Below are 22,262 nucleotides of genomic sequence, written 5' to 3' on the forward strand. Positions count from 1 at the left end.
ATAAAATATAAAAATAAATTTAGTATTTCCAGAATTATTATGAAATAAAGAAACTGAACTTCTAATGGTCTGAATGTGCTAGGCTTTAAAAAGCAAAAATAGAACCTTTCACAGAAACTGCTAGCTCAGAAGCATTTTTATATAATAATCCAAGTTCATGCAATGAAAGTGAATATTACTGGACAAACCACAATGAATTTTCTAGTTTTGCTTAAAAAGAGCTTCCTGTCTTTTCCCTAGTCTTATCAATGTGAAGGATAATAAAAGCATACCTTTTTAAAGATTTGTATTTACTTATCACGAAGAAACTAGGAATCAGAAGTTCTTAGATTTTATTTTTTCTAAGTTTATAAGTTCAGATAATATCGCTATTATATAATTTTTAATTGAGGAAAATTACACTTCAACTAAATAATTACAATTTTGATAAATACTTTATTTCAACAGTAATTATGTCCTGTAGTGTGTCATCTGAAACTTGTTTTCCAAGGTCTTTTTTTTTAACTTTAAGACAGAAAACTAATATTAAATTGAGTTAATTACTGGATTATTCTTGGATACCTGACAATATCTAAGTAAGCATAGTTTGTTGTGGGGTTTTTCTTTTTAATAAATTTATCTTATTTATTTTATTTTTGGCTGTGCTGGGTCTTCGTTGCTGCGCGCGGGCTTTCTCTAGTTGTGGCGAGCGGGGGCTACGGGGGCTACTCTTCGTTGCAGTGTGCAGGTTTCTCATCGCAGTGGCTTCTCTTGTTGTGTAGCACGGGCTCTAGGCACGCGGGCTTCAGTAATTGTGGCACGCAGGCTCAGGAGCTGTGGCTCGCGGGCTTAGTTGCTCCACGGCATGTGGGATCTTCCCACACCAGGGCTCGAACCTGTGTCCCTTGTATTGGCAGGCGGATTCTTAACCACTGCGCCACCAGGGAAGCCCCGTAATCATAGTTTTAATATATGTGCTTTTGTTTCTTTTTCTTGCACACTGCAGAGGCTACACCTCTGAGCTCTGTTAACAAATGTGTTAGTTTTTAAGAAGGTATAAAAGGTATAAAAAGAAGGTATAAAAAGGTGTGTGTAGTTATAAAATATGTGTGTGCTCATAGGTTTTGTGGTGTGCTAAAAGGCTTGTGTATCACAAACAGTTCACAATGAACTACCTCCAAATTTTTTCTGATTAATAGAAGTTAGTTACTTTGGTTAAAAACTGTGTTGTTGAAGGTGTACTAGAACAATTATGTACAAATGTGAAAGTAAGAAAATGGGGTGTGTGTGAATTTTTTCCCAAAGGAAAAAGAGAGCGGCTTTGTCTTAAAGTACAGTGTCTTGTTTCAGAACATGGAAGGGAATAATGAAAGAAAACTTAAATGGATATAGAAAGTCATAGAAGGTTACAGAGAGTAAACTCCATTTGCTTTGGCTTCGAATACCTGCAAACAATGAGTCTGAAAAGAAGAAATGAAATGTGTAAAAGGAAAATCAGCAAAGTATGCTTAGTTTGATGCATTAATTCAAAATATAATGCTTTCATGAAAGACTATAATTGGGTTTTCTATCTGTTAAAATGAAATTCTCAGAGTAATTAGTTTGCTCTTAATAAGAGGTAGTAAAAAGATATTCTTCACATTTTCTGTTACCAGCCCAGGTAACAGAAATTCTGTATCTCAGCAGAATAACATTCTGTGTGCTTTGTGCTGAATTTTTATGCCCTTACTTATTTTCTAAAGCAAACAACAGTAACAGGAAACTTAGAAGACAGACAATAGAAATTATACAATCTGAAGAAGATAGAGAATAAAAGATTGAAAAACAAAAGTGAACAGAGCTTAAAGAACTTGGGGAACGCTACTGAAATGTCTAATATATGTGTAATTGGAGATGCAGACGATGACGGATAGGAGTTGACTTTCTGGATTAATAGCTGCTCACCACTGCAGGGCTCTAGATTTGTTGACCATATTCCAGAGAGGTTTATATGTGCATATTAACATTCCTGGTTGCATCAATGTAAATGAACAGAACAATACACGACGTAATAAAACCTTTTTGTGATCAAGAATAATCTTTGGAGTTAATTATTATCATGGGGGGGGGGGTTGTAATTTGTTAAGAAAAATGATCCAAAACTTGAAAACAAAGCAAAAGGATGACAGCTTATCTTTTCAATATCATACTGTGGCATTCTCTAATATGTCTGCCCAACATCTATTTAATCCTCTACAAGAATGTACTTTGGCTTGACTTACTATTTACCATTGACTATAACCCAGACTCTGAGGTCACATTCTAATCTATAGACTTTTATCAAGCAGGGATACAAATGATTTCTTTGATATGTGCTCCCTTTCCATTTGTACAAGTCATCATTTTAATTTTTTGAAACATCTGACAGGATGAAATCACTGAAATTCAGTTTTTGAAAAGTCAAATGATTGCATATGAAGCTTTGGTTGTAGGCAGAGATTGACACAGAATCTTCTCCAAAGAGTTACTTTTGTGTGTTTGTTTTTAGGGGATGACCGCTGTAGCCTTAGACACTTTAGTGTGATTTCATGAGGCAAACAAAACCGAGATGGATGAACTTAAATGCTGCTTTAAAAATCATTAAAAACCATCCTAAAATCAATTCAAAAATTGACCAGAAGCCACTGCACTTTGCCCCGAAGAGAAATAACATGCTGAGCAAGCAATGCAAATGCGCCTCACTCTTCTCCAGACTGAAGTAACCTGCTGGGCCAGCATGGTGACAGCTACAATGGCAGTCAAGTCAAAAACAGCAAAACCTGCTGAATGACAGCCAAAAGATGGACATTTCATTTACTCTGTTGTTAGTAACTATATTAGTATAAGTTTCTAGGAAAAGCATAATGGCAGAATGTAGCAAAAAACTTTTTGAAATATACTCTAGAAAGCCATCTCAAAAATAAAAGAAATGCCATAAATTCCCAAAAGATAAGATAATCAGGTTTTTCATATCATCTGATATTTTTGATCAAGAGAGCTAAACTTAACTCAATCAGAAGTTTTGACTTCAAAGGAAGGCAGTAGCCCTGGAAATAGATGCAGCAGTTGTTTTCCCACAGAAGATGAGGCTTCTTTACACAATGCTCCAAGTATTTTCCTAAAGTCACCAGAATCAGTTCCTCTAAGTTCATATAAACACACTGAGTTCTTGCTGTAATGGTATCTCTGGGGCCCTCACTCTGTGCTGTTAGATGAGTTTTTTTAAAGTATTTTCTGCTATCTCCAAAAATTAAACAGGTTTAGTTGGGCTCAGTAAATAAGTAAATCATTTCCTTCTCCCTTCCCCCCTCAAAAAAAAAACAAAAAACAAAACTGAAACAAGTAAATTTCCAGAATATGCCATGTAATAATGACAGAAGACTGCTAATGAAGATGAGATGCATACCTTGAAAATACTCTGAGAGAATGGAACAGCAAATACCCTTAAAATCTGATATTTTTGAAAATTTTTATATGTTTGCTTTTTTCTATTTGGGCTCGAGATCACTACTTCAAGAAGCTTATATTGGCAATGCGATGACAGTTATGAAGTGGAAAAGAAATGGAAAGAGGGTAACATTTCAAGTTTTGTTGTTGTTTTTTTCTCACAAAGTCCATGGAGAAAAGTAAAGACAAGAGGAGAAAAATAAAGCATTAATTAGAGGACATAGCTTTGAACAAACTTGGGGAAAAAATTACATGTTTTTTTGTTTGGGTGTTTTGTTTCGTTGCGTTTTGTTTTTATATGTGTGCTATGCAGTGAGCTCTGTGGTACAGGATATATTCGGTATCCCCAACTCTTAACACTGTAGTACCAAGAATTTGGTAGACATTCCATGAATATTTGTTAAGGACATGATAAAATCAAATGATTCATGAGCTATTAAAAACCGCTGTGATGATTGCCATTATTTATAAATCAGATTTCGGTTAAGGCTAGATATGAAGAAGTGTTTCCGGCCAGAGCTCCTCAAACTTTAACATTCATACGAATCAGCCAGATATCTTGTAGAAAGGCAGATTCTGACTCAGTAGTTTAGGGTGGGGCTGAAGAGTCTGCATTTCTAACAAGTTCTTAGGTGATGCTACTGCTGCTGATTCATGGACCACATTCTGAGAACTAAGGTTCTGGACAATCTGATGGCTCTGTGTCAATAGGGAGGCTCCAACGTAGGGCGTCAATGAGAAGTGTTGGGCACCTGGACAGCAAGGAAAGAGGAAGGCTTGGGCCAAGCTGGTGTGGCAAGAGTGGGAGGGGAGATGACCATCCAACAAGTGTGTACACTGCCCCTTTCTTGCTCTACAAAATGAAAGCTTTTATCTCCTGCTTGAAAAAAAATGTTTCAAGACTCAGCAAGAAAGTGAGAGAAGGGAACAGAGACTGGCTCCTTACCCGTGAAATCATATTCTGACCATCCATGTGGCTTTATGAGGCCAAGTGAGAAGGGCTGTGAAAGACCAGTCTCCTCCCCTTATGGCACCTTCTCAAGGGTCCTCATTTCCTGGCGGAGAGAACTTGGCTACAATCACAGGAGACCTATTCCCCAAGGACTCTGAAGCGTGGAGGAGAATGCTCTGGCGTCACTGGCCTCTCAAAGCAGTTTTCACCAATTAGCTGCCCCTTTCCCTCTCTCTCTCTGCCCAGTCCTTGACTCTAATTCCTCCCCCTCTGCTCCAAGACTCACAAATACTGAAGATACCAAGATGATTCACCCTGATCCTGCCCTCTCCCCATGCCTAGTCAGCCATCAGCCTCCATCATGGCCATCGTACTCACGGAGGTCATGATGCACTCAATGAGACTGTCCCTTTACTGAAAATATTGTTTAAGGGTCAGAGTGACTGAATGTATTCACCTACATTTCTGGCCCAGAGGTTACATGAATCTCTCATTTTAGTCCCTGACCTTATCTTTTGAGCTCAAGTTTTCTACAACACACACAGAAAAAGAACAGAATTCAAGGTATGGAGAAAAAACATGGTTATTTTCTGTTGCTCACTCTTCACCAGAGATGCAATGTGTAATTGTTTCCTGACTCCCCTCTTATTACAGTGATGGTCCTGGGCTGGTGCCCCGCAGTGCCAATCAAGAGGCAGTAGGATGATGGAAGGAGGAAGCTGGATGCTGCTGGGCGGCCACTCTCAGGGCAACCACGTGGCACAGCTCCAGGGGCTTAATTAACTTAGATGCAATGTGAAAGGCATCCTCTGGAGTGGTGTGATTCTGCAGCCCTGGAAGGGACTCTTGAGAGAAGATGACCCACAGGAGGAAACTGGGGGGAGGGGGTGTACAGGTGGGCCAAGAAAGGTAAGTGAATTTCAGCTCTCAGGAATTTTTCTCTAGAACATTTCTCTTTAACTCTATATGGGTATATATACAGTAACGATGATGATTAAAACGTATATTGCCTCAGGAAAGTATCGGTGCCATTCGTTGACTGCCAGATCCTCTCCCTGGCTTTGTAACAGAAACACAAACTATTGTCTCTTGTGTAAACTACTGAGCATTCATTTCTAATGCTCATGCTTTACAATAAGGACTATGCATAATACTAAATGTGTCCGTGGATACTATTGGGAGTCTTAATTTTATTTCAACAATAACCTACAGATTTTATTGTAGTTGGTATGTTTCCAATCCTGAATTCAACAAGTAAAAAAGGAAAAATGAGTAAAATTATCAACAAGAAATGTATGACAAAGTAAATGGGTCACCTATAACATAATCTGTCCAAAGAGAAAAACTGAATGAGTAGTTGTGTTTCAAGAGAAACAAAAGACCGATCATGACTGACACGTGTCATCTTAACGCAAAATAAACAGTGTTAAATGCTTGCAATTTTAAATGCAATGTTAGAAGCCCTTGTGCTTAATCCCATTTAATCCTAGCAACAATCCTATAAAATTGGTACACTACTGTCTCCATTTTACCCCTAAACAAAGCAAAGCACAAAGGGGATCAGTAACTCACTGCAGGCCGTGCAACTGGTAAGGGGCAGGACTGAAATTCAAGCCCAGGCAGGCTTGCTGCAGAGCCCAAGATTTTGCCACTAAGATGTACAAAGTCCCTAGAACCAGCAAGCCACATTTGTTCCTCTGTACCTGACACTGGGCTGAGTGTTTTACATATATTATCTAAAGTATTAACATAAATCCGTGGCATATTCAGTTCTACTTCGGCTAGTCTGCAAAAATGCGAGCCCAAAAGAGGAAGAATTCCTTAAAGTTTATCCAGGATTGTTCAGGGGAGGCAGTACTCTGGCCAAATAGTTTGAGCACTTCAAATAACTTAGCCATAGGAGGGGTATTTCAGATCAAGATCATCCAAACAACACCTCTTGTTCTGATACAATAATTACCAGACCTTCTGGTTATACATTATTTCTTAGGTTTTCTTTTTTTCCCCTACAAGGAGAGAATGGAAGAACCACTGGCATCCTCCACAGCTTTCTCACAGTAAATTAACGAACTGGCATTCTGGTTTATACATCACTGTTTGTGAGCTGGGACACATCAAGCCTGTCTGCTTGACTAAACTATCAAAGCTGAGTTCTTTGATCTTTTATATCAAAGACCACACCAAAGTTCTGTCATTTGGAGAATCCGCTGGTGAAGTAGCAGACCTCCTGGCCTTTCAAGAGGATGTAACTATTTTGTGCCTAACTAAATGTATGTGTGCTCATTTTTTTTTCATGCATTGTTTCTTCAGTCACACACAATTTTTAAAACTAGGGAAAACATATCTCTTGACTATGAATTAGTTGCCGTGAATTCTAAAGTACACAATTCCCTTGCAAGACATTTGGTCCTATCCAAAAAGTCCTTAATACATTCGGTCCATAAGACATATGGTCCACACCAAAAGCTCCTTGAAATCTGGTCCAATCCAAAACGTCCATGAGCACATTTGGTCCATGCCAAATGGTTTTAGACAGAACCAAATATCCAAAAATTTTTGGCATGGACCAAATGTCTGCTAACCATACAATTCAACAAGAAGATGAAAAAAAAGTAGAAGGGGAGAAATAACCATCGATGAATAACCAGTGGTAGTACTATTTGGGGAGAACGACTTTAAACCAAAATTATTCATGTTCCCAGTAGAAGAAGCTGTATAGAAATATAAACCAAAGTCACACAAAATGAAGGCTACATAAAAGCCTTAGAGAAAGTCAGAGTTCTTTGGTCTATTCCTAATTTCCAGAAAATACGTTTACAAATGGTCAGGCAACTGAGCATCTGAGATCTAATTGTGTCACATCTAACAAACTGGTTTGATGTTCTCCTTTTAGAAAAGCAGATGGAGTCGTCTAAGACTATGAGAAACCCCTGAAGAAAGATGTGACAGTCTGAGGAACAGACTTAAACTAATGTTTAAAAAATAAATGCTTTCGTGAATTAGCAAGGATTTTGCAATCCAGATCTAAATGAGATTTTCATCATTCTGTAAACAATGCCGCAGTAATTTTCTGGTTTTCAAGAAGGAAAAAGGACAAGAATTTAAGAAGTTAAATAAAGAGCAATTGATGGGAAGGAATTCAGCACGAAGGCAACATCAAGGAAAATGGCTTTAGATAGCTTTTCTTCTATTAAAAATGTCTTTAAAATACAGGGCAATGCAGAGAATAACATAATAAACACTTATGCATCTACTACATAGTTTTAATAAACGCTCATATTTTGTCACACTTGCTTCAAGTCACTTTTGAGAGAAATAAAACCTTATAAATACAGTTGAAGTTCCCTCTATTCCCCTTCCTGCCTCCCCTCTTTATTACAAAATTCATTATTATGAGTTTCGATGTGTACTACATCTATTGCATATGTATGCAGTATAAAAATAGATAGTACCCCAAACGCCCAGCCTATATTTAAGTAGATAACCAACAAGGACCTACTGTATAGCACAGGGAACTCTGCTCAATATTCTGTAATAACCTGAATGGGAAAAGAATTTGAAAAAGAATAGATACATGTACAACTGAATCACTTTGCTTTACACCTGAAACTAACACAACATTGTAAATCAACTTTACTCCAATATAAAATAAAAATTTTTTTAAATAAAAAAATAGTACCGTATATACAAGTATATATATGAACTATGTGTTGCATTAAAATACAGACTGGAAAAACACCAAACTTGTATATCTCATGTAATTCATATATCTCATGTACTTTCAAAATATATTCTTATAATTGCTTTTAAACTAAGAAATTTCAGAGTTAGTTGACATGGCTAAAAACCAGTGGCCATTTCTTCTTGGAAAATAAGAAAAGAAACAAAATTTAGAGCAAGGACTTTGTTATAGTGAATTCTGAAAGCTATTTTATAAATTCTGAGAAGATACCAAGAATGAAAAGGGATTTCAAAGGTGGTGATGTGACCAAAAATTCTACAAAGAAGCTCACGTTTTATAAATTTGAAATGTGGCTTCCCTGGTGGCACAGTGGTTGAGAATCCGCCTGCCAACGCAGGGGACACGGGTTCAAGCCCTGGTCCAGGAAGACCCCACATGACGCAGAGCAACTAAGCCCATGCGCCACAACTACTGAGCCTGCGCTCTAGAGCCCGTGAGCCACAACTACTGAGCCTGTGTGCTGCAACTACTGAATCCCGCATGCCTAGAGCCCATGCTCCGCAACGAGAAGCCACCACAATAAGAAGCCCACGCACTGCAACAAAGAGTAGCCCCCGCTCACCGCAATTAGAGAAAGCCCACATGCAGCAACGAAGACCCAACACAGCCAAAACTAAATAAATGAAATAAATAATTTTTTTAAAAAAGAGAGAGAAAGAAATGAAACAAGTCCAAAACAGATTTCAAAGGTGAACCCAGGTACTATGAAAGATTATGGTGGCTCATTGAATTCTCTTCCATGCATGCTAAGCTACCCTCTGGGAATAATTTACACAGCTTTGGAAATGACAATAACTCTTCAAACCTCTAGGGTACTGTTTAGTTAGTTATTATCTGATGTACTAAATTTTCTTAGCACCTAAATTATTCTCACAACATCAGCTATTCCCTGAGATTAAGTTATGGCCTCCAAAAACCATACAGTTTTCTGATTACTTAAGTGTTCATGTGACTTTCAAATGTGCTCAACTTATTCACAGAAGTAATTTAGGCCACCTAGAAAATCCACCTAAACAAGTGAAATTCACTCTGATGCCACTGTGTCCTTATGCTTAAAGACAACAGCATGAAGAAGGTCAACCTGATATATGCAAGCCTATTAAAGAGAGAATCTATTGACTGTACCACCAATCCAAATGGCCATTATGATTGGCAAGCAAAGCCAACTGAATAAAGAATGTTCACTTATGGCTTTTATGTAGTCAGAGCTTTAGTAAGTTATAAATGCTCTATAAGTCTGGCTCGTGGTCAGACTTCCTGGGATCATTAACAGTCCCCTGATAATTTTATCAGAGAGAGAGGTATCGATCCCAGTATTTCAGCCAAATTCTAAGTTACAGAATTATAGCCAACTCTTCCCAAATACCCTCAGATTAAGTGATATATTCTGCGAGGATAACCACCCCGCGCTTCTAATGTGCTTCTCCCGACCCACGCCTCTTTGGGAGGCCAAAACCAACTCCTGCTGGCCCAATTCAGTAGCACAGAAGCCTTGATGGATTCACAGAAGCCTCCTCTCCCATCACATACTCAACAAAGAATGAACCTATTTTAATCCTTTTTTAGCAAGAAATGTGTTTTCAGTCATTCCACTGGCAGGATCAACTGAACATGGCATGGACAGATACTTAATTTACAACCACCTGATTTCTCTACAGACCTTCCCAGGAGCAACTGAGAGAAGACAAAGTGTAAGGAGCAAAGTTGTGAGCTTCGACTCCTGCTGGAAGAAGAGAAAATCATCAGCCTAACTGTTATTCCCCTTGGAAATCAACATCAGCTTTACTGGTTCAGAAAACACCAAACAATTACATTATTTTAGCCAACTGAGAAATCTGATCATTACTTTTTCCCTAAGAACACCTAGGGGAGATCATCTCTAAAGGGGTGTAAACTAACATGGAGTAAAGTGGTCCAGCAGGTGAGGAAACTGTGGTGTCCCACCAGTCTGCAGGATAACTTGGGATGAGAAACCATGGACTAGGTGATTTTTTTCAAAATCATTATATGTCTTATAATTTTGTCAACAGGAAACTAAATAATAGAGTATTTATTTGTTTGACTTCATTTGAAAACTCAGTTGATTCAATGAGAAAAAAATGAACGACCACGGTTTGGTAAAACATAGGTTTTAATCCCGTATGCATTAACAGGTTAACAGAGTTTTGGTTTTCATACGCTTGTTTTGTATCATGTTTATATAGCTCAAGCTACCTATAAACTCTAGGGTGGGATTCTTCAGTAATAAAGATTAGAGGCATTGTTATTGTGGGAAATAATATAAATGACCACAGCTCAGAAGGCATTAATGCAATTCCTATGCATATAAACTATAGCATAGTTGGCTGTGAAACATAAATACATCTAGTTAACACATAAGCACATTTTGAGGGTCTAAAAAATCATCTTTTCTCTTTTTAGGCGATACTGACACTCATTAGCACCTTTGAATATAATTTCATGTGATTTAATTTTCTTATTTATAAAACCGTTTCCAGGTGTGATTATTGTTCATCCACCACAAGATATATTTTTTAAAATAAAAACTGACAGCACTCACTTCCAAAATTTATATATGCTGGTAGGGATTTTGTTAATGTAATTTTTTTGGTGTTTGGTTATACTCTCTAAAATGTTTGCAAAGTTAAAAAAATTAAACTCCAAAGTCCAGGTACTTTCCATTAACACTATTCACAATTTCTTTGTGGATCATAACTACATAACCCAAGGTGATGCCTGGTAATTCTTTCTCAAGTTCCTTTTCTTATTCTGCATAACCAGAAACCCCAAAGACAGGGAGAAATAGCATCTTCGATATAACTGTGGGCTCACTGTTAGCAGAGCAAACTGTGACAGCAGAGTCTGAAAGAATTACTTCAGAAGGAGGGTCCTGAAAGTGAGAAAACTCAGGAAACTTTCAGACAGCCTTTATCGATTTGTGAATCCAGACAACAAAAGTACAACAAGCTATCCCCAGGACTAAAGAACTCCAGAAAGGTGTTCCACTTTAGGTTAAGATACAGGTGCAATCATTCATTCATTCAATATTTACTGAATACCTATTAGGTAAGGTACTAGGTAGCAGTGATCCAAGGATGAAAAGGATGGGTCTCTGCTCCAGTCTAGTGGGGGAGACAGATGTACAAGGGATTTGCCTGTGGTGGTTAAGATTGGGTGTGGTAGATGAGCTCATCCTGGGAATGATGGGTATTCCGGGTAACAGTCAGGCCTGCTCTGTAGGAATATCCATGTTAAAGAACAATCAAGAGCAAAAGACACTAGCCTCTGGGCTCCTCTTGCGACTGAGCATCAGAGTCTGCCGGCAGAGACCCTGTAGTCTCTGGCTTAGAAATTCTCCCCCTTGCGTTATGAGACCATGAGTTCCTAGAGGACACCCCCAAACAAAGGGGCCTGGTGGGCCTTTCTGCCTACTGCATTGTTTATCCTTTCTCATAATTAAACCTTCTTCTAGTCCTACAACGTAATATTTGCAAATGGAGAACACCTGGCTATCCAACATGATGAATTTTCCAGGCTTCTGGGGAAAGAGCTGTTCAAGCCAAAAGAAATCTAACATGTCCCTAGAAAGGAACCCAAGCCCTTCACAATATGAATACACAGGCGCAAGGGTTAAATGTATAATGTATATTCAGCACAGAGAAAGCATGAATATTGTGTGTGTGTGTGTGTGTGTGTGTGCGCGTGTGTGTGTGTAACCATAGAATTCTAAGCTTGTAGGTTGTGCTTTACATCTATATCATATGTTATCCAGATACCAGTTGTATATTATAAGCTGCATATGCAATACCATATGGACACCATAAAATATCACATGTGGTGTCAGGATCATTTTACATTTAGTGCATGATTAAAATGTCATATTATATACCTATCTTTTCTGTGTGTACATGGATTTGTCTCACAAATTGCTTTTATTATCAAATTCAGATATCAATCAAAGTCAAAGTCTCTTTATTGAGATTTAATAAAAAGCAATATGGAAACGTGAATACAGTTTCATTTTTTTCCCTAGATTTTTCTGCCATGCAGCATTTAACACTGGTGCAGCTGTCAATACCCATTCATCTGCTATCGGGCAGCTTTTTCCTTTCACTCACTGTGACATTTTTAAAGTGGCAAAAAAAAAGAGCTTAAAACAGCATATTTGTCACTTTTTTCTTTCTAGTGACCTTTTAAGCACTAGGAAAAATTACCCTATATGTACTAAACGCTTTAATCATTCCACATACATTTCACAATAGTGCTTTCTATAGGGGTATCCTTTAATTAAGTTTAAGAAATTTACATTGTACTTACTGCTGTTCATTTAATTATTCAAAAATTTAAACATAAGAAAACCTCATAGCTCTTAGCTATGGCAACCGTGTGATGCAACTGTAATCTATATTAAGAATCATTTTTCATAAGGAGAATTTCAGAAATAACTTGTACATACCCTCGGCTTCCAGCCTTTAAGTCCTGATAAATTGCTACATGAAGTACTTTTCTTCAGTATTTAAGAAATTTAAGAATTTAAATTTAAATCTAGTGAAGAAAAACAAACTGTCTTCATGTTTCCATATTGCTTTTTATTAAATTTAATAAAAATTAAGAAATTTAAAAATTAAGAAATTTAAGGAAAAAGATATATGGATGGTGAGACATCACAGTGAACACTTGGAGGAGGAAGATGTTAAGACTGATTCTCAACCCTATTTTGGATCAGCTGTGAGACCTTGAGGGAGTCACTGTGCATCTCTGATGGCACCTAGTATCTCATCGTGTGCAAAATAAGATACTGATAGCCACTTCTCTCCATCACAATGTGATTGTGGGGACCAAATTAGCAAGTATCTGTGAATATGCCCTGAAATCTATAAAAAATGAAGAGCAACATGACTTTTAGTTCAAAAACAGATATTCTCTGTTTTAGAAGTTGGAGAAATTTAAAATTCTTGTAACACACCAGAAAGAAGTCCAAGGGTTAAAACAAGCTAAAATATCGACATTGGCAGTACATTATTTTAAAGCTAGTGTCCTTTCTAAAAGCAGAAACAGGGCTTCCCTGATGGCGCAGTGGTTGGGAGTCCGCCTGCCGATACAGGGGACATGGGTTCGTGCCCCGGTCCAGGAAGATCCCACATGCCGCGGAGCGGCTGGGCCCGTGGGCCATGGCTTCTGAGCCTGCGCATCCGGAGCCTGTGCTCCGCAACGGGAAAGGTCACAACAGGGAGAGGCCCGCGTACCGCAAAAAAAAAAAAAAAAAAACAGAAATACTGCTGTACCTGCTATATAATGGCATTAAAAACTGCAAAGAGTAATAATTCTGTATTGCCCATTTAGTCTCATTTTTATTCTTTTCACTCTTACTATGATTGGCGTGTCTTTAGAAGTGAACAGGTCTCACCGACATAGAAAACAAACTTATGGTTACCAAAGGGGAAAGGTGGGGAGGGATAAATTAGGAGTTTGGGATTAACATAAACACAACTATATATAAAATAGATAACCAACAATGACCTACTATATAACACAGGGAACTATAACCAACGGTTTGTAATGACCTATGAGGGAAACGAATCTGAAAAAATAAGATATATACATATATGTATAACTGAATCACTTTGCTGATACACAACACTGCAAATCAATTATATTTCAATTAAAAAAAAAAAAGGAAGTGAACAGGTCTTTCTCCTACCCTCGCTACTCTGTGACCCTGATAATCTAAAGTGAATGGGCTGAGCACCCTAGGACAGAATATCTACGTCACCACTTAGCAGTCAGTCACCAAGAGTAACCTAGCTTCTCAAAGCGTGTCTCTGCAAAAGAGAACGTAATACCTATCCCAGAAGGTTCTTTGGAGTCATAAATAATGTATATTCAGGGTCTGGTATACGATAAGCTCTGCAGAAATGGTATTTATCACTGTTTTTCTGGCAAGAAATCTCTTAACCGCACTTGGCTCTATCGGTAACGTGGAGGACTTACTGATTTTGAAGTTCAGCAAGAATCCAGCCAGGGTTCTAGAACGTTGCTGTGGTAGCGCTCCGGCGCCACGTGAGGACCAAGGGGAAGGAGGAGAAGCAGTGAAGGCGGCAGGGGCTGAGGTGGGAGCGGGGGCGGGGGTGGGCACAGACCCGGGGCTGAGGCGCGGACCCGGGTCTGACGCGCGGACTCGGGGCTGAGGCCCGCCCTCTCTCCCTTCCGCCTCAGTGGCCACGCCCAGGGCGGAAGTGGCCGCCGTACTACGCGGTGATCATGGCGAGCGCAGCCGCGGCAGAAGCACCATGGCGTCATCTGTCCCATCAGTTTAGCATCCCCCAAGGCATCTGACCGCCTACTTACACAGAAACTAATTGCCACTCAAGTCCTTTGGGGGTTTTGGGAGAGGAAGAGAACCGCAGTGCAGGATTTTCATTTGGGGAAAATTAAATAACCTGGTAAGAGTTTTTACGTTTGGATCTTATAGATGAGGAGTACCTACGAAAGGTACCGATACGGATGCGTTGTGTGTTGCCCCAAGACATGATGATCGAAGCGACTTTTTCACCTCATTCTATGATAAGTTGAGATTACAGTGAGAAGTAAAAGATGTAGGAGCTGTCGAACAGGCATTTGTAATAAGTTATCAAGCTGTGTTTTCATGGGATAGAGATTGATATTTTGTTTGCCAGATGAGCACTGCAGACTTTTCCAGAAGACTTGGACTTAAGAGATGACAGTCTGCTTAAAACTTTAGATGCAAGATACATAAGAAGTCTTAACGTTTCAGGGTAACTGATGAAATTTTACATGTAGTACTAAACATTGACAACTTCAGGTTAACCCTGAGATCTATCAAACTGTGGGCTGAATGCCACATCTATTCCAATATATTAGGTTTCCTCTGTGGTGTTTCCTGGGCTATGCCAGTAGCAAGAACTTGCCAGCTTTATCCAAATGCAATAGCATCAACTCCTGTACATAAATTTTTCTTGGTATTTTCTAAATGGGAATGGCAAAAGCCAGTCCTATTGAAACAACCTGAAGAATGCAATCTTAATTTGCCTGTATGGGACCCAAGGGCTAGTGTATTATTTTTTCCCCTAGAAATTCACACTGTGCAATAACAAATAAAAATCATCTGCAGGGCTTCCCTGGTGGCGCAGTGGTTGGGAGTCTGCCTGCCATTGCAGGGGACACGGGTTCGAGCCCTGGTCTAGGAGGATCCCACATGCAGTGGAGCAACTAAGTCTGTGCGCCACAACTACTGAGCCTGCACTCTAGAGCCTGTGCGCCACAACTACTGAAGCCCGTGTACCGAGAGCCTGTGCTCCGCAACAGGAGAAGCACCACAATGAGAAGCCTGTGCACTGCAGCAAAGAGTAGCCCCCACTCACCGCAACTAGAGAAATCCGTGTGCAGCAACGAAGACCCAACACAGCCAAAAATATACATAAATAAATAAATAATTTTTAAAAAAATCATCTGCAAAAACTTCAGGGAGACTTCCCATCCTGTTACCTATGAGTGGACATTACACTTTCTTTCAGTCTCAACTATAATTGCCCTCTGAAGTGAGAAGTGTAATTATGTACCCTGTGAACTACATTTAATTGTACATAATTTGTAATATCAAGGTCACTAACTTTTTAATTCAGTCTATACAGAACTACCTTGTAAGTAAAAGTTGCGTGGGCATTTGTGCTTAAAAAATAATTATAAAAAGATACTTAAAAAAAAAAAAAATCCAGCCAGAATCAAGATGCAGTTCTCAGACTCCCCTGGTGGCGCAATGGTTAAGAATCTGCCTGCCAATGCAGGGGACATGGGTTTGCGCCCTGGGCCAGGAAGAGCCCATATGCCGCGGAGCAACTAAGCCTGTGCACCACAACTACTGAGCCCACGTGCCACAACTACTGAAGCCTGTGCGCCTAGAGCCCATGCTCCGCAACAAGAGAAGCCACCGCGATGAGAAGCCCGTGCACCTCAACGAAGAGTAGCCCCCGCTCGCCGCAACTAGGGAAAGCCCACACACAGCAATGAAGACCCAACACAGCCACAAATAAAAATAAATTAATTAATTAATTAATTATTTTAAAAAGAGATGCAGTTCTCCCCATCCTTCAAGTAGTCCTCTTGAAGGTCTCATTGGCTTTGTCATCCTGGTAAAGCAAGGGCTGGGAAGGACAGCCCTCCCCTCAAGGCCAAGGATCACTGTTAGTTTGCAACCTCAGGAATTTGGTTGGTTACCTGGGTGAAATTTAAAATTGGCCCCCCTACCCAGAGGAGAGACCAATGAAACAGGCAGACCACTCCAGATTGGTAGGTGGCAGGTGTAATCAGCAAGGGAGATTACTCAGGAGGCTTGTCTTGGGACCACAAGATGAGTAGGTCTCTGCACCTGCTGGCGGGAATCTTAAAAATGTATATAGAGGCCTTAATTATGTTCAGTCATGTATGTACCATCCAGATGGTCTCAACAATATCTTACCCCTCAAGGCTGTGTCCTTGAAATAGCTCCTAGTGTGGAAATGGTGGGTGAAATGTACATTCCAAAGACAGGGGAGAGGGCTGGGAGCCTCCAATTGCCCGCATCCAACTGGCAGGTCAACCTTGACAATCGTGACGTCTTTATTCCCTCGCCATCATCTTATACGGACAGGGAAGTGGGACAGTGGGCTGGCATCACGCCTGGTAGTAATCGGACTGTTCTAATAGAGTGCACTAAACATCGTTAAGGAAGGGGAGTACTAGGGTCACTTGAAGCCATCATGTCAGGGAGGTTTGGAACAGGAAATTGGGCTGGGTCTTAAAGGATGAATGAAATTTGCCAGGCTGGCAGGACTGAGGAGAAAGATTTCCTAACAAATACAACAGTGTGTTCATTTCAGAAATGAAATGGCGTGATGGTTCACTGTGCGAAGTCTGATTTGAGAGCAGACGGAGATCAACAGAGACTGTCTCGTGGCACCATCCTGAGAAGTCTAGGTTTTATCCTCTCTTCTGCAGGGACCCAGTGAAATGTTCATTAGGGAAGCAACTTTCCCAGATTTGTGTTTTAGAAAGATCATTGAACATTTGTGTAGAGAATGGGTTGGCGGGAGTGGGTGGGGAGAGTGCACAATGAGAGATTAATTGGTAGACTTTGGAATGGTCTAGATAGGAAATAGTGTGCGCCTGAACTAAAGCAGTACCGGTGTAGTGGGAGAAGAGGACAAGTAGGAAATGGAATCAACAGAACATAGTGAATGAATCTAAGGAGTGGGAAGGAGAGAGGAGCTGAGTTTCCTAGTTTCCTGACTGGGGTGCTGGACTGGACAGTGGACAGAGTAAACATAATGAAATGATATGTCTTTCAAGGTGGAAATGCTCAAACACGAATACATCAGAAAACATAATGAAGTAGTCCTATGTTTGCACTTATCTACAGCAAGTGTTTAGATTTAAAACACACTTTTGTTTCTATTTGACATCTTGAAATAAAGGCTAAACAACTCTATTCCTATATACTTTAAATCACTTTGAATGTGCAATAGCTACAAAAACTAGGCCATCTTCTGGGCAATGATACGCTATTCCAAACTGGGAGATAACTCGGTAATATTATGTCATGCTTGATAATGTTCTCACCAAAATGTGACATAATTTCCCTTCCACTTACATCGTAGTTGCATTCTTAGAAAATTCTGTATATGTTTACATGGTAAAAATTTACTGTATGTTCATAGGTAAAATGGTGTTACATTCCAGGCTTAGAAAGTTGTAAACAGCGTTTTTTCACTTACATGGGTGCCTATTGGGAACATCTGAAGTTGTACAGAATACAGGACCATTCTTTATGTGAGACTGTTCTGGTATTACAAAATCTTGAGTGTCTCTGCCTCTCCATATGCTGTGGTGACACTTAAGCCACTGAAGCACCTAAATCATTGGGACAATTCAAAATATTCCCAACAAATTTCCTAAACATTCTCCAGGGGATGTATCACTCTGACCCCACTGAGAACTAGTATGCTTGGGGAATGTTCCAGAGAGAACACCACAGCATCTTCTTTCTCAGCATCTGTGGGCACCATTTCAGCCCAGAAATTAAAAATCAACTACCTATAAAGGGAACTTTGATCCTGATAATTGAGAAATTTTCGTAGGTTTGACTCAAACTGTACAAGACACACTCATGTTTAATCAGAAAGTATGAGAAGGAAAAAACCAATATCTTATCCATTCTTTAGTTTTTAGAAGAAGTCTCATCTCTGCCTCTGAGTGTTGGTGGGACCTTAGGCAATTCATGAACTGTAACAGGACCTGCTAGTCCAGGGGGAGAGTTAGGGGCGAGATATGGAGAATGACCCTGGCTTTACTTTATGGCTGCCCTTACCCACTGGTTTGTTTAATCCAGCGGCGTGTTGGGGTCAGCTTGCGCCGGCTTTTGAGAGCCAATCTAAACTTTGTGGAATTTGTGAGCTGGTTGACAATATATTAGAAACTTGAAATTGACCATGACGATAGTATTTAAATCATGGAAATTGGAAGACACTACAAATCAGTCCTCTCCCCACCACCCGGAGCCAGTGGTTAAGCATTTACCAGCACCCCACTGATTGAAGTTCTCCTCTACCCTGTAGGAAAGGGAAAGGTTGTCCCTGGGAAGGCATCATACAAAAGCCCATCCTCTACATCCCAGCTGGTCTCACAGGCTGCTCGTTATAACTTTAGTGCTTGGTGGTAATGCTTATGTGTTAGTTGTGAACACCTCAGTGCTGTTTCTCTGAAGCATCTGTACAAGGGTCTGTGCTGAGCACTGATGTAAGCAGCTAAAATGACTTGCCCCAAACAGACACCTTTGGGAGATGCTAGCACTTCAATCTGGCAAGGAGTGCATTCCAGCCCTCCCCTAATCCTCTTACAGCAGCTAAGTTTTACTCAAAGCTTCAGCTTGGGTATAAAAGCAGACTCACTCCTTCACTCAGTCGGCTGCCCCTGCAAGACCAAGCTTGGGGAAAAGCCACAATTGCCTGCAAAGCAACTTGAAAAGGGCAAATCCCTGAGCTTCAGTTTCTGGGCCAAAAAGAGTTAAGAGTTTTGTCAGCCCCGAGTCACTAGAGGCTTCAGAAGTCCGTCAAATCTGCCGACTCAACACTTTTTGCTTTAAATAGGAAAGATGCCAACTGAAGTTGAATGACATGAATGACAAAAGAGATTTCCAGGGAGTGGAAAAACTAAGGAGAGTGTCCGGAAAAAGAATATGTAGGGATAGTAATTCAAACAATCGAACAGCGCTTTTACTAGCTATTCTGCCTCCTTTCTCCACCCTGTCCTCTGAGCTAAGTATTATTTTGTCTATTTTACAGGTGGCAAAATTAGATTGGTCAGATAAATAAGCGAGTTCCAGGACACTTGGAGAAATCAGAACTAAAATTCTGGTCTTCCAAGATCTTCCTCTCAATCACTCTGACTCTAGAAACGTGTTCCCTATTTGGTAACATGAAGACAACAGAACTAAAATATCCCTTGAACCTCATCCATGCTTAGGCTTTCATGTACATGAACTCCTTTTAAAATAGTTGAAAATAGTCAAACATCCATTTAGTTCAATTGAATTCTAGTACATCTTTTAAAAATCAATATAAGCGACAATAACTCATATGTTATTTGATCCTTATTTTTTTCTCTTTTCCTTTTTTAAAGCAACTTTATTGAGATATAAAACATGCAATAAGCACAGTAAGTGTACAATGTGAGAAATTTTACATACATATAAATCCATGAAACCATTATCACGTTCAAGGTAATGATACTTCTATCACTCCCAAATTTCCTCATGCCTTTTCTAATTCCTCTCACTTACTCATCCCACCTACCCTCTCAGGCAACACCTGATCTGCTCTGTCAATATAGATAAGTTTTCATGTTCAAAGTTTTATCAAAATGGACTCGTACAATATGTACTCAATATCTGGACTCTTTCATAGAAATTTTGGGATATATCTATGTTGTATAGATCATTAGTTCCTTCCATTTTATTTTTAAGTAACATTCCATTGTATGAATATGCCACGATTTGTTTATCCATTCACCTATTGAAGGACATTTGGCTCTTTTCCAGTTTGGGGTTTTTACAAATAAAACTGCTGTGAACATGCATGTAGAAGTTCTTTGTATGGACATATGATTTCTTTTCTCTTAGGTTAATACCTTAGAGTGGAATGGCTGGGTCATATGTAAGTGTATGTTGAATTTTTAAGAAAGTTAAACTGCCAAACTTTTCCAAAGTGGCTTTACCATTTGACATTCCCAACAGCATAGTTTGAAAGTTCTAGCTGCTCCACATCCTGGTCAACACTTAATATACCAATCTTTTTAATTTAGCCAACTAATAGGTGTGTAGTGGAATCTCATTGTGGTTTTAATTTGCATTTTCCTGATACATAGTGATATTAAGGATCTGTTCATGTATTTAGTTGCCATGCATGTAGCTTCTTTGGTTAAGTCTGTTTAATTTTGTTGCCCATTTTTAACTGTGTTATTTTCATGTTATTGAGTCTTGAGAGTTTTCTGCATATTGTGGATACAGTGCTTTAGCAGTTATATGCTTTGCAAATATTTTCTCCCAGCTTGTGGCTTGTCTTCTCATTCTTTTCTCCTTTGGAGAGAAGTTTTTTAATTTTGATGAGGTTGAATTTATTAATATTTATTTTATACATCATATTTTTTGTGTCATAGCTAATAAATCTTTATCTAGCCTAGTGTCACAAAGATTTTTACTTTTGCTTTCTTCTGGATGTCTTATCGTTTTAGATTTTACATTTAAGTCTCTGATCCATTTTGAGATTTTGAGTTAACTTTTGTATATGGCATAAGGTTTGAACTGGTTTGTTCTGGTTGTTTTGCATATAGATATCCAGTTATTCCAGCACTATTGTTGAAAAGACTATCCTTTCTCCACTAAATTCTCTCTGCACCTTTGTCAAAAATCAATTGTCCATATATGTGTGAGTCTGTTTCTGGACCTTTCTGGTTCATTGATCTTTTTTTTCTATCTTTACACTGTTACCATAGTTTATTGATTACTGTAGCTTTATAAGTCTTGAAATTAGGTGATATTAGCCTTCTAATTTTGTTTTTCTTTTTCAAAGTTATTTTGGCTCTTCTAGGTCCTTTGCATTTCCATGTGAATTTTAGAGTCAGTTTGTCAATATCACACACACACAGCCTGCTAGGGTTTTGATTGGATTTGTATTGATTCTATAGATCTCTTTGGAAAGAACTGACAACTGTATTTCTATATACGTGCAACAAACGTTCAAAATTTTAATATTAAAAATAATATCACTTACAATAGCATCAAAAATATGAAACACTTAAGAATAATTATGATAGAAGATGTGAAAGACCTGCTCACTGAAGAATACAAGACATTGCTGAGAGAATCACAGACCTAAATAACCTGGACAATATAACTTGTTCATAAGTCAGAAGACTCAATATTGGAATGATTTCTTCTTCCCTTTAATAATAGAAACTATTGTACTTTCACTTCTCTTAGAGGTAGATGTGGCCATTTGACTATGTTCTGCCTGAAAGAATCTGAGCAGAAGTATGTGTAACCTCTGGGTCATATCTTTTTTGCTTTCTGTTTTTCCCTTCCAGGGGGCTAGGGAGGATGGAGACAGCACTCGAGAACAGTGCCTCTTCAAGTCTAGTCCCCTGACCAGCAACATCAGTATCACTTGGGAGCTTTTTAGAAATGCAGATTCTCAGTCCCCACCCCAGACATACTGAATCAGAAACCCTGGTCTTGGGGTCCAGCATTCTGTGTTTTAAAAAGCCCTCCAGGTCTGACACAGGCTAACGTTTGAAAACTGCTGCCCTCGGGAATGCAAAGCATCAAGTAGGACCTAGGTGGCTGATATCCTCACTGAGCAGAGTTGCCTACTCTCCCTGGACCACCAGCTTACCTTCACCCTCTTATATGATGGAGAAATAAACTTCTCTTGCTTGAGACTTTTATCTATATATTTTTGCTCTTCTGAAATTTTTTTATTGGAGTACAGTTGATGTAGACTTTTGTAATTTTTGTCTATTTGTTATACCATCCCTAACTATGCCCCCTTCTTTCCTCCTCGTGGTATTATCCTG

The 22,262-nt window shown here is 39.2% G+C and overlaps 1 long non-coding RNA gene and 1 pseudogene across 2 annotated transcripts in view; one reads left to right on the plus strand and one right to left on the minus strand.

Annotated features, from left to right (window-relative positions):
* LOC307194645 overlaps positions 1–14,175 on the minus strand; it is a 142,844-nt gene extending 128,669 nt beyond the window's left edge. The window contains exon 1 of the long non-coding RNA XR_013830599.1: positions 14,130–14,175. This is a non-coding gene — a long non-coding RNA (uncharacterized lncRNA). The remainder of the gene's footprint in view (positions 1–14,129) is intronic.
* A 415-nt stretch (positions 14,176–14,590) lies between these two features.
* Positions 14,591–15,250, plus strand: LOC307193910 (poly(A) polymerase type 3-like; annotated as a pseudogene). Its single transcript has one exon. The product of its transcript is annotated as a poly(A) polymerase type 3-like (transcript).
* The last annotated feature ends 7,012 nt before the right edge of the window (positions 15,251–22,262 follow it).

This window comes from Stenella coeruleoalba (genome assembly GCF_951394435.1).
Source record: "Stenella coeruleoalba genome assembly, chromosome: 11".
NCBI classification, from domain to species: Eukaryota; Metazoa; Chordata; class Mammalia; order Artiodactyla; family Delphinidae; genus Stenella; species Stenella coeruleoalba.